The sequence below is a fragment of the Zootoca vivipara genome, chromosome 5 (genome assembly GCF_963506605.1).
Source record: "Zootoca vivipara chromosome 5, rZooViv1.1, whole genome shotgun sequence".
Taxonomy (NCBI): domain Eukaryota; kingdom Metazoa; phylum Chordata; class Lepidosauria; order Squamata; family Lacertidae; genus Zootoca; species Zootoca vivipara.
Genome location: NC_083280.1, coordinates 80392682 through 80405215, shown reverse-complemented (window position 1 = coordinate 80405215; position 12534 = coordinate 80392682).

Sequence of the window (12534 nt, the reverse complement as noted above, 5' to 3'; positions counted from 1 at the left end):
AAATGAGAGTACCCCTAAACATTTTTTAGGAAAAAAAAGCACTGCTTGTATCCTTTCCTTCCTTTAACTACCGTAGCACTCATAGTAGTGTTCATAGGTATTATTTCTTTTTATCCTTGCAACAAACCTGTGAGGTAGGCTAAGGTTGGCCCAAGATTACAAAGTACAAAAGTACTTTTGTACTTTGCCCAAATTACTGAGTGAGCTTCATGGCTGACTGGAGCCTGAAACGAGGCTTTCCTAATCCAAGTTCTGTATCATCCACTTGCCACACAGGCTCTCAAAAGTGGCTCCTTATATCAGCCTTTCCTAAAGTTTGGATTATAATTCCTATCACCCTTGACCATTGACCTGGCTGGCTAAGACTTATGGGAGTTGTAGTCCAAAACATATGAAGGGCACCAGGTAGGGGAAGGGTGCTTCATAACATATTTGTAGAGCAAAGCACCTCAGGAATTCTTATGGGAGGATGAGATGCTCACATTAGAACCAAGAAAGGAATTAAAAGCAAAGAGCAGCATTCATAATTGACACTTAAATGGATATCAGATTTTCTCTGCACACAGGTTCTGGTGCTGTATGAACAATGGGCCACATTTCAGTTGCTACAAATATACTGTGGCATTAATAAAAGGAGGGATATACCTACATTTTTTTCTGACTAACAAATTAAAATGGAAATAGGATTGCTGTGGACTTTAGCACTGAAAATAATAATTGCAGTTCTATTGGATTTTTACCAACTCCAATGCATGTGTGATTTGCAACCTCTCTCCTTATCGGCTAAAAACAAGGTCCTTGTGTCAGAGTTCCAGAAATAACTGCATCCTCATCATGAATTTGAATATCCAGCTGGGATTTCAAATTGCAGCCCCAGAGAGCAAAGGCTAATGCATTAAAGCAGATTCCTCATTAGCGCCTTGAGCTTCTATATTGGGCTGTGCTACATATAAAAGGTTTGTGCTGCATAGATCAGTACAGAGAGGAAGGGAGGTGGGGGCGGGGAGAGATGATCTGAGGCTGTAATATGCTGTTTTTCCTTTGAGAATATCAACCTCATCTTGGTGGTTTTGTTTGGGGATAATGATGATACCATATACTCAATCAGGATTTATAGCTGGTCTCACTTTAATCAAATGAGGCTAAAATCATCCTGGTGACCCTGCAACCTTGCCCCCTTTGACCGGGGGAGGTTTGTGACATGAATACATAAGAAGCACTTAAGCCTTGAGAGACCACCTACTCTGATCAAAGCGTCCCTTTCTTTTTTTCTGCACTGTCGGTAAAGAATGCTGACTGATACCAGCATGGTACGGAATCGGATTTCTCCCTATTAATGGGCATCCCTTATTGTGTGGAAACATGGCAAGGGAAGGTGAGAAGATTGGCCTAGAATTGTCCTCCATCAGTGAAAGTCCATCAGAGAAAGAACCATGAACTAACTGAGTGGTACTCTCTGTCATACTGAGCCCCGATTCAACCCTAGAAAGCTCATCCTCTGATGAGGAGCCAGACTTCCTGGACTCTGGAGATGTGGGGGAACAGATAGAGTATCCCAATTACATAGTGGATTGAAAAGTTCTTTAGGTCCAGAGAGATCTCACCACTCACCAGGAAGGATGTGTGGTAGAGAAGCCCCATGTCTGAGCTGGAGCAGGAAGCTGAACCACCTCCCAGCTCTTGGAAGCATTGCTGCAAAAAAACCCAGGCTCGAGCAGCTGGTTGGCCAAGAATGACTCCCCTGGAAGCCTTGTATATTTGTGCTACTTGTGAGTAAAAGGCTCCTTGACAGCACCTGCACTTCTCAGTAGTCAAGTGTTCCTGGTGAGCAGGCTTCAGCACCTATATAGATGATTTTGGGTGGTGCTCAAGATGCCAGGCTGCATAATCCTTCTTTTGAGATCTGCTGGTTGCAGGAGCAACCTATTACTTTCAGCTCTTTCCCCTGCAATTTGATTTCCCTGCCTTTGTAATGCCTTCTGAAAGGTCTGTCTAGCTGCCAGCTTCTGCCTTTGCATCCCACTTGACTCTTCTTGTGCTTTGCCTGTGCTTCACATTGGCTTTGCTTTTGGACCCCACTTCCTACTGTTTTGTGGCTGCTGTGTTTTGGAGCTCAGCTTTCAATGGATGCAGCAATGCATTCTTGTCCCCAGCCAAGCTCAGGGGCTAACCCAACCAGATTAGGACCACTTTGTATTTGTCCGTGTGGTTTCTGTCCCTGATCTCTGATAAATGTATGAATTGCTGCACTTTCTGCTTGGGTTAGCATTTCTAGTGAAATTCTCCAACCTCCCTACTCTTGTGTTGCAGGGGCTATACAGTTTGCTCAGACATCTTCCTTATGTGTTACCCTTGTGGGCTTGCTCAGGTGAATGGTTTTGTTTTAAAAGGATGAGGGCAGAATCATGAAAAACACACACAACAATAATTGGAAGTATTTTCTTGCCTAAGTAAAACTAAATTGGTGGTTTTTAGCTTTACTAACTTTGGAATCCAAATTAACTTGCAGTCAACTCAATCATAATTTCCAGGCTCATACTCAGAAAGCAAAAATTGTGTTGATTTTTTTTGGAAAAAATAAAAATAAAAGTCTGATGAGAGCCAGTGAACCTGACTATTTTTAGAACCAATTACTGCTTTATTTGGATAATTTTGTATGTGACCCCACACAATTCTCTTATTGGTTGGATATGCATAGCAGCTTAGGGCTGTTTCTTCGTTATTATTTCTCAGCATTTATTTTCAAACCAAAGACAACACCCAGTGACTGATCTCATTATGGCTATGATGTTTAGTGGGCCTCTTGGGAACTGGTTTCCTATTTTAGATTAATTTAACATCTCCCGCCTCTCATTCAAAAAAGAGGGAGGGAAGTATGTTAGACTTGTTTTGCTTGTTTTGCATGGCTAAATTTTGATGACATTTTGCTCTGCTGATTGGGAGGGAATGGATCGAGCATTATAGAATCCGATAACAGGGAAAGTGCCAAAGAAATCAAAGGCAATAGCCAGTCATGTAAGGAAAAGCATGCATTGATTTGGCATTTTGCTCTGGACAATAAGGTGTTGATGGGACACACTGGCGAAGGAAGAGGAGTGCAGGGGGAGCGCACCGCCCCCGGCAGCACGATCCCAGTGGGGTGCCATTGCTGCTGCCCCCCAGCCCACACTGGGTGCCACACTCCTGCAGACAGTGTGCCCCAACCCCAGGACACGTGCCCCACCCCCAGGATGCGAGCCAGCTCCGTCCCTGCCTGCTCTCTGCCCCCCCCCCCGGTGCCAGAGCATGAAGCTCTTCTTGCACCACTGCCTATGGGGAACCAGTGGCCCTCCAGATGCTTTTTGGTTAGTGGCAAGGGATGATGGGAGTTACAATCCCAAAAGCATCTGGAGGACCACTGGTTCCCCATAGGCAGTGGTGCAAGATAAGCTAAGAGCAGGAGATTTGAGATGGGGCACAACAACAGGTGAGAGGAGAGAGACTTTGCAATGGCTTTTTTCACCTACTTTGCACCTCTCTCTAGCCCCAGGAGCTTTTCCCAGACCATGACTTCAAGAACAGCAGAAGCAGCTGGGAAGAGAGAAGAGTTCAGGGATATGGTTTTTTAAAATAATAATAATAATAATAATAATAATAATAATAATAATAATACTTAATAATAGGTTGTATTTCCTTGTTTTTCAATTGATTGTTTTACATATTTTAAATGCTTTTTGACCGGCCATTATTTTTATTGATTATAGTTTAGTAATTATTTACTGTATTGTAATTGTTAAGTGTAAACTGTTTAATTATTATTTGCTGATATTTAATTTTACTGTTTACTATTATTTTCTAGTGGGTTATTGAAAGGAAGGCAGGGATGGACTTAATTTTGCCAGCCGGCGGATATGTATCAGGACCTAAACAGTTTCCTATTTCAGCATCTCTCCTGTGGATGGAAAGTGGCAACTGTAGGTAACAGCTTACAAAACACTGTGCTGATTTCATAGTTGTGGAATTAAATTTAGTTGGTTGCATTTTGCTTCTTCCTACTATGTAGTGAAAAGGTAAAGGTACCCCTGACCGTTAGGTCCAGTCGTGGACGACTCTGGGGTTGTGGCGCTCATCTCACTTTACTGGCTGAGGGAGCTGGCATACAGCTTCCATGTCATGTGGCCAGCATGACTAAGCCGCTTCTGGTGAACCAAAGCAGTGCACGGAAATGCCGTTTACCTTCCCGCCGGAGTGGTACCTATTTATCTACTTGCACTTTGAAGTGCTTTCAAACTACTAGGTGGGCAGGAGCTGGGACTGAGCAATGGGCGCTCACCCCATCATGGGGATTTGAACCGCCGACCTTTTGATTGGCAAGCCCTAGGCTCTGTGGTTTAGACCACAGCGCCACCCAAAATCTTTATGTTATTGTGTAGTTCCTGACTTAAAGCATGATCAGAAGAAATGTACAAAGCTACAGAAGTGGTTTTCTCCATAATTTCATCAGTTCTCTTTGTCATGTAGTCAAATAGCTGCCATTATAGCCATGTTCAGGTGTTCTAATGAATGTTGCAGCTTTGCCTCCCGGTTGGCATCCTCCTCCTTGGATTTGTGCTGTGTGAAGGGTGGTTTATGGGTATATTTTTATATTTTTCCTGTTTTACATTATACCTGCTATGTGGAGTCTTGGAATAATCTCTCTCCCCTTGAGGGACCTTTCTGGGCTCATCTGGCAAAGGTGTGAAGCAATTCTTGTGCTTTATCTTTACTCCTGTTTGCAGCCATCAAATTTTATGACAGTTTGTTGTTTATGTAAATATACTGCAGACAAGGAAGGAGGCAGGGCAGTGCAGAGATTAGGTTTGATGGTACAATGAGCAGAGTAGGTTCAGCATCTCAGTGAAATGAATAACAACCAGAGACGGAGTCCTGTTTTTATCTGCATTGAACACATTTCATCCAAGTGTGTTAATATATTAAATAATGTGCCACATCTTTGTGAATCTGTTTGTCCGCCTTCACCTTCTCAATTCTTTTACTAGTGTAGATAGGACAGGTACTGGCTGAAAACTGAGAAAGAGAAGAAGGCAATGGCTTTTGTTGCGATAGCCCCGCCAACATCCTTTCCCCACTTAATACTACTTTCCTTTGGGGTGAAAACAGCCCATTTGTAGCATCATTGGCTATTTCTCCAATTGCCCCCCTCACCTCAGTCCTATTTTCATGGCTAGCAACCAACACATTTCAGACAATGCTTCTCAGACTGAGGAAAATGGTGAAGACTGTCATAGTTAAAAGGCCTGGAAGCAAAGGAACGAGAATAAAGTGGGCATACTGTGGTGGTGAGCTCAACAGCCCATCTTTGTGGAAATATAACTGAGTGACTGTTCTGCCAATCATAGTTGCTCTTTTTGATTCAGAGGCAATAAGCATGCTTTTGAGTGAAGATCTCACATAATTTCACATATGTTCATGACATGTTGCTTCTGCATTTATCTGCCATTTTTAAAAATTGTGTGTGAAAATATGGGTGTGTATTTAAAGACATGCTCTAAAGCATTTTCATAGAATCATAGAGTTGGAAGAGACCACAAGGGCCATCCAGTCCAACCCCCTGCCAAGCAGGAAACGCCATCAAAGCCATCCTGCAAAATAAAATATTTCTAAATGTATTATATCTCAAAATACATTTTAAAGCTAAGAGCTGCATTCCAATATTCATAGAAGTTTGAAATCTGAAGGAAAGCTATGTTCTGATCTTTACACTAGTCAATGTTTAGCTTTCTGAAAACTATTGTCTCTTTCCGGGTTTGCATTTTCCTGCTCCCCTCAGTATCCCGCCAGTTATTGTCACTGAGCTAACATGACAGGCTTTACTCAAACACCTGCTGGGCTTTCTTTATATGACAATTTTTCCATCTGTTTGTTCCCCGGGAAGGGCTTAAACATTCCTCCACAGAAAGGAAGTTGGCTTAGAAGCAAAGCCTGACAAACTCTCTAGAGTTTTGAGTCTAGGGAAAGCATAATTACTATTAATGAAAATTATGAATCATTGAAAAATGCTCCGATGTATTGCAGTGGTTCTGTGCTCCTCTGAGTCCTCCTACTTTCCCCCTGGTACATCTGGGAATGCAGTGCTTTACAAAAATGCAAAATCATCAGGCCCGGAGGCTGCAACAGCTACAGTCTTAGTAGCAATCTTGAAAATTCTGGTGTGTCCAATATTATGAATTAATTCATAGAATAAATATAGCCCTCTGGTTCTGTTTTCATAATCACTTAGTCAGTTTATAGACTTTAGATTTATTTTCTCTTTTTTTAACAGAATGCTACATTATCATTTCATCCAGGCATTGAAAATACAATAGCTTAGGGCAATAGCTTAGGGCAGTTTCACACCTTACATGGCTTTACCAATTCTGGGACTGACCCAGCAGTATCAGGGCAGTTGAGAGGTATGAGATAGCATGGGAAGCTCTGGTGCACATAAATCTTTGAATGTGAACTGAGGCTGTTACGGGTGACTACATACCTTCCAACATTTCTCAAATGAAAATAGAGACCTCGTATTCTATAAAAAACAATTTTACTATTCATACCCTTCCCATCTAACTGGGTTGCCCCAACCACTCTGGACGGCTTCCAACATAAACAAAAACATAATAAAACATTAAGCATTTTAAAAGTTCCCTATACAGGGCTGCCTTCAGATGACTTGTGGGTTGGATAACTCCAACATTTCTCCGATAGAAATAGGGACATCCTAAGGGAAAGCAGGACATTCCAGGATCAAATCAGAAACTGGGATAACTTCTGTAAATAGGGACACTTGGAGGGTCTGTGACTGGAGGTATCTGTCTGTGTTGTTGTTGTTGTTGTTGTTGTTGTTGTTGTTGTTGTTGTTGTTGTTGTTATTTTCAGGTTTTACATTTTACAATTACATTACAATTACAAAGATGTTAATTTCCACATTAACATCTTTCATTATACCCATCCATTCAACGACTTCCCTCCCCCCCTTCCAAGGTTCTTCTATTCTACCTGTAATTCCTGAATATTCTTGTATCTGTCTCTTTACTACCCTTTCCAAAGAAGATGTAAAGGTGTAGGAGTTTCTGCAAGTATCCTGTAGGCATGGTTACAAGCCCAGTAGTTCCAACATTGGCCTAGCTGAGCACCTTCTTTACTGCCTTCTCCATGATAGCTTCACCTTTGGGATTAGGCTACATTCATCGTCCCCTTTAGAACAGGGAAACTCTCTCATCTGTGTGACTCGGAAGCTCCTTCCACTAGGAAATAGTGCCCAGTCCTTGCACTTCTGGCATGTCCCTCAGTGTCTAGTTGCAGTGGGGTGCTGGGAGTTGAATAACTTCTAGATGGTGTCGTGTTAGCTCTCCCCCATCTAGCTAAATAATTGCCTTTACATATATTTTCAGTTGCATGATAAGTGAACAGACTGATTACATGAACTAGGATTACTGGATTACTTGTGTCAGATCCAGGTCACGTGTGATGAGGGATGGCATATAAACTGAAATTATGTAGTTTACACACATTCAGGTATTGTTGTTTGTGGTATTACTGTCCAAAAAATAATGTGTGGCATGTATCCAACCTAAATTTGTGTGTGTGTGTGTGTGTGTGTGTGTGTGTGTGTGTGTGTGTGTTAGGCACCATTTCCTTCCCTTCTGCTTTTTTTATTATTATCCCTCCTGCATTAGTGGCCTTACAAAATGAGTATGTGATGGTATCACCAAGGGCAAAGTAAATTTACAAGCAGTTTTTGTAAGAAATGTCGAGGAACAGAAAGTGAGGCTGAGATTTTTGGCACAATCCTTTGTAGACATAATAAAGGCATAAGGAATGGGCACAGTTAATGTTCTCTGTTACTGATAGGTCTGTCAACCGATTTAAAGTTTGTTTGTTTTTTAGTTACTCAAGTAGTTCTTTTTTAATCAATCAATGGGTTAAAGTTTAAACAAATGTGCATATTACCAAGATTTCAATACCGGCACCATTTTGATATATTAAAGGCAGTATGAGACAGTTTAACAAGAGGAAAGGAGGCCCTGTTGACATTTTATTTTTCATTCCCTGTTACAGTAATACACCACTTTAAAAAGGCCCACATTAAAATTGTCCCCCAACAACTAAATGGCTTAAGGTTTGGTTGATTAATTTAGGGATTCAAGCTTGCTACCATACTTCTGCATCCACTTTGACATGTGAATGACAAGGAAATTACCGTGGGGTGTATGAGAATCTTGTGCTGGTGCAGTCCCCCTATTAATGCAAATAGTACATCTCCTGCTGTCCTTTCTCTCCTATTAGTCTGCTGGCCAGAGAAGATAGGAGTCTACTGGGGCTGGGCTTAGGGTGCTACAAGTCTTGAAGAAATCTAGTGTGCCGAATCATCCTATCTAATTCCGCCCTCCCAAAACAATCCTGTTAGGTACCTCAAATAGGCATATGAAGCAGTAAACCCACAGCAATGCCAAGCCCTAAGTTTTCATGCGGTGACATTTATTAAACATAACATTAAGGGGAAAGGGTGCTGAAGAGAGTGACCTCAATGATGGAAAATCAATTCAGCAGGGAAGAACAGATGCTACCAGACAAGTTGAACTTATTGTCAAATCCAGGAGCTCAAGGTCATGAACTGCAGCTAATGGAGGATCAAATCCTATGGGAATATTGATGGAATTCCTCTACCTTGACAGACAGTAGTTAAGAAAAGGAATCGACAAAGGTGGAGGCAAAAATAATGTAAGAATATGTTTAAGAGTTCTTGTTGCTGTTTTTAAAAAACAGATTAATAGAAAGTTTGGCTTTTATTGTGTTCTATGTTGAAAATTTTCAATAAAAATACTTACAAAAGCCGTGGGGGGGGGCAGCAGAATCAGCTTACAATTGTTTCCACTCCACCCTTCCTCCAAGGGGCTCAGATTTTAACCATCCTACTAGTCTGGTGTGTCCCCCCCCCTCACAACACCCCTGTGTGATAGGTTAGACTGATATAGAGTGACTGGTCCAACATCTAACAACATTATCCCTCCTCCCCCTCCCCCCAACACCCCCCCCCCCCAAGATGGAAGCCTTTTGTACCAGAAAGGTAAATGGAAGAGTGATTGACAGCAGAGGACTTGGAATGGAAGGAGTGAGTGAGTGACAGGAGAAGAATCTCAGTTAGGAATGAGTAGTTGGAGGAGGAGAGGAGAGAGAGAGAGACACACTGAGAGGAATCAGAGAAGAAAGAAAAGGAAGTTTATTCCTTTTCAACTCTGGCTCCCTAAAAAAAAAAAGCTCAACAACTATTAATGCCAGTTGTTGTTTTTTTATACTGTGAGTAGATCACAGTCTCTTGGGAGTTGGACATCCGTGTTTTAGAATAATCAGATTTAACTGTAAGGACTTTGTATATTGGACCACTACCTGTTCTGAATGTTATGGCCCTTACTTAAATTCAGGTTTAACAATCTGTTTTCTGTTTGGGGTAGTTTAGCAGGCATATTTATCCCACCCAACATGTGAAATCGGACAGGTCCGTGTCAGTTGGCAAAGGGAGACTTCTCTGCAAGTCAGTAGGTGGTGGCAACCAGTATCTAAGACAGGCATCTCCAAACTTCAGCCCTCCAGCTGTTTTGGACTACAATTCCCATCTTCCCCAACCACTGGTCCTGTTAGCTAGGGATCATGGGAGTTGTAGGCCAAAACATCTGGAGGGCCGCAGTTTGAGGATGCCTGATCTAAGGGAAGTCTGAGCTCTGCATACTTCAAATCTAACTGTCACACAGATCATTGGGGGAGGGGGGACGCAATTCTCCAATTTCAAAAGAATTGTATCTCATTCTTACCTTTAACACAAAAAAGTTAGATGCACCAGTTCCATGGAAAAATAAAGCAGGATAATCTAATGTTGACTTCAATTGGTCTTGGAAATATAGGGGGGGATTTCTGCCTTTTAAATGGGATTGGGACCAGAATCTGGCTTGTCTTGAGCAGCACTGCAAAGGTGTAAGAGCAATGTTGAAGTGATGTATTTTTGATGAGAGCTGAAATATTTATAGATAGCAGTAGCTGAGCCAGCCAAGACTGGGAGAGTTCAAAGGAGCTGCTTCAAACTTAGTAGAGGAACAGATAAAAGCTATTACTATTCTGGCAGTTCATAATGTATGTAGTGATGGACCTTAGTTAAAATCCAGAGACAAATAGGATCTAACTTAAGAAGGGGGTGTTCTCTTGTGATTTTAGTTGCCTACTCAAGCATCAGTTCATATGGGGAAATAGTTTTTAGGTTATACCACTGCAGGTATGTGGGGGGAATCATGTGATCAAATTCATCCAATCGGGGTGTGAAATATGTGCATATGTCACAGAGAAGGGTTCGACCATAGTTTTTCCCTAGCTACTTGTTTTCTTTGTGCAAAGATTTTGTGGAGAGGCATTCAAATTTATACTCCCTTAGCAAAAGGTTTGGTTTGTGGGGGTTGGGGGTTGGTCTGCACTGGCCACAAACCACAATTCGATAAAGCCAGTGTACATAGATTTAAGCTACTGAATCCTGAATCCAGTAAATCCAAGTGGGCTGCTGAAAGTGATTTGTGGAGCCAATATGGCAAAATACTCTTAAATCCATGGGTTCTTATTTAACTGCACAGCTTCCATGGTTCTTCTTTTGCATAAAATGACATGAGAATATTGGGCCGTATTGCTGTTCAGTCACTTCTGCTGCTAAGGCAATCTTGGGTTTTCTATGTGACCTTTTCTATAAGGTGAAGATTGCCGGGGGTGGGGGTGGGGAGATAGATGTTCTGAGTGTTTGAAAAGAAATTGATTTACTTTGGAGAGTGAGTAGGTTATGTCCTAACATGCCCGATACAGCTATTTTGTAACTGGAACTTGAGTTGAGTGTGTGTGTGCACTCATCCTTCTTCAGATTGTTTCCTACACATCTTGAATTTCTCCTAGATGCATTCAAAATAGGGCTTCAGAGGTGGGGTCATGTGATGGGTTGTGGCCATATATCAAATGCTGCCTGTGCATGATGATAGAATCTGAATAGTAGTTGTAGTGGTGTTTGGTGTTATTTGAAGCTTATGTGAAATCTCCAGGTGGGTAAGTGAAACAAAAAAAAAAGTGTTACACATTCAAATACATCCAAATTTTAACTAATCCATTTTTCAGATATGTCACATTCAAACACTCATTTGTTCAAATGGCTTTGAGCCCTGGATGACTTGGTTTCAAGTGGTGGAAATCATATTTTAATGTCCAAACGTCATACCGTATTTCTTGATGAGAATTATGTGGCGGCAATTTCAAAATACTGTACACTTTTTCCATACCTTCACGCTAAAGCATTTAAACTAAATAAGGAGGGTCCCCCCCATAGCTAAATAGATATGGTTTTTTCCCCTCATTGTGGAGCTGCACTGTAGCAGCTCATTGTCTGCACACTGCTCACATATGGAACATGTACCGTATGTATTTCTTTAAAAATCAGATTAATGCACAAATGTGATGCAATGGAATATGAACATGTGAAATTGACACTGAATGAAAATATACTGATCCATCCTTTATATAGCCAGTGAATGTTATGTGGATGTGCACATTTACAAATATAGACTCAGAGAAGCAGATCACTTGCTGTGTTCTATAGATTTTGTGCTGTGTTCTCATGAGACATTAAAACAGAGTACGAATATTGTCACAGTAGTTAATGAAGTAATGTACCATGAAAGCTAACACTGGCAGTGTTTGAACTGAACATTTCTCATACAGGGTTTAGGTTTTGCTTTTAATAAAAGAGTGCATGTACAGAATGGCTCCTTAAATGTGCTTATTAAACAACAGCTGCTTGCTCTATATGATTAAGGTTTTGTTTTTAAAAATCCAATAGGCTAATCAGTAAACATACAAACTGTTAGTTTTCAAATATTCCTTAATGTTTGTTAACATATGATTTGCCTTACTCTCCTGAAGATTTAATAAGATGTTTGTTTCAGTAATGAAGAAGTAGATATGAACTGCAAAGACATTCTGGGCAAAGCAGAAGAACTTGAGCCCAAATTAGTAATGCAGAATAATGTTAATCACAGCTGCCATTCATAACCAAGAAGAACATTTTGAGTGTATCTATGTTGCACTTGTTAACGACAGATGAAGCAGTCATCACATGATAAATGATAAAGTGTAAGTACAGATTGTAACTTGGCACATGGCACCAATAATGTCAGGAAGTATGGAAAGAATTTATTTGAAGAGCTTGTCAGCAAAAAACAACAGTGTACAATAAAAGAGAAGTTATCAGCAGATAACCATTGTAATACAAATTAATTGCTATTTGATGTAGTATAACCAAGGTTTAAAGAGGAGAGTATTTTCAACTGATAACATACTCTAATTACTATTAGAAATAGATCACAGTAATCCCAACTACAGAAAAATTGAATTGCCACTTTGGGTAGTTGAAAACTTGAGTGCAAATCCTTTTAAAGGTCCTGGTATTTCTAGCTCTGAAGATAAGCTATACTTATCAGACGAATATCTGAACAG